The sequence below is a fragment of the Etheostoma spectabile genome, chromosome 23 (genome assembly GCF_008692095.1).
Source record: "Etheostoma spectabile isolate EspeVRDwgs_2016 chromosome 23, UIUC_Espe_1.0, whole genome shotgun sequence".
Taxonomy (NCBI): Eukaryota; Metazoa; Chordata; class Actinopteri; order Perciformes; family Percidae; genus Etheostoma; species Etheostoma spectabile.
The window spans coordinates 1572006-1572213 of NC_045755.1; the positions used below are offsets into that span (position 1 = coordinate 1572006).

General features: G+C 48.1%; 1 pseudogene; it reads right to left on the minus strand.

The window, feature by feature from the left end:
- Positions 1-208, minus strand: part of LOC116673141 (tripartite motif-containing protein 16-like) — a 1921-nt pseudogene that overhangs the window by 1082 nt on the left and 631 nt on the right.

Below are 208 nucleotides of genomic sequence, written 5' to 3' on the forward strand. Positions count from 1 at the left end.
TGCTGTTGAAGCAGCTTCACATCTTTCTCTCTGTCCTGGATTCTCTGCTGGATGTTTTGTCGTCTACCCTCGAGCTCTCTCTGCCTCTCAGCTTTCTCTGCTGCAGCTGATACTGTGTCGTGGCCTTTATGTTTCTCCACAGAGCAGAGATAACAGATAAGCTGCTGATCAGTACAGCAGAACATCTTCATCACCTCATCATGACGAG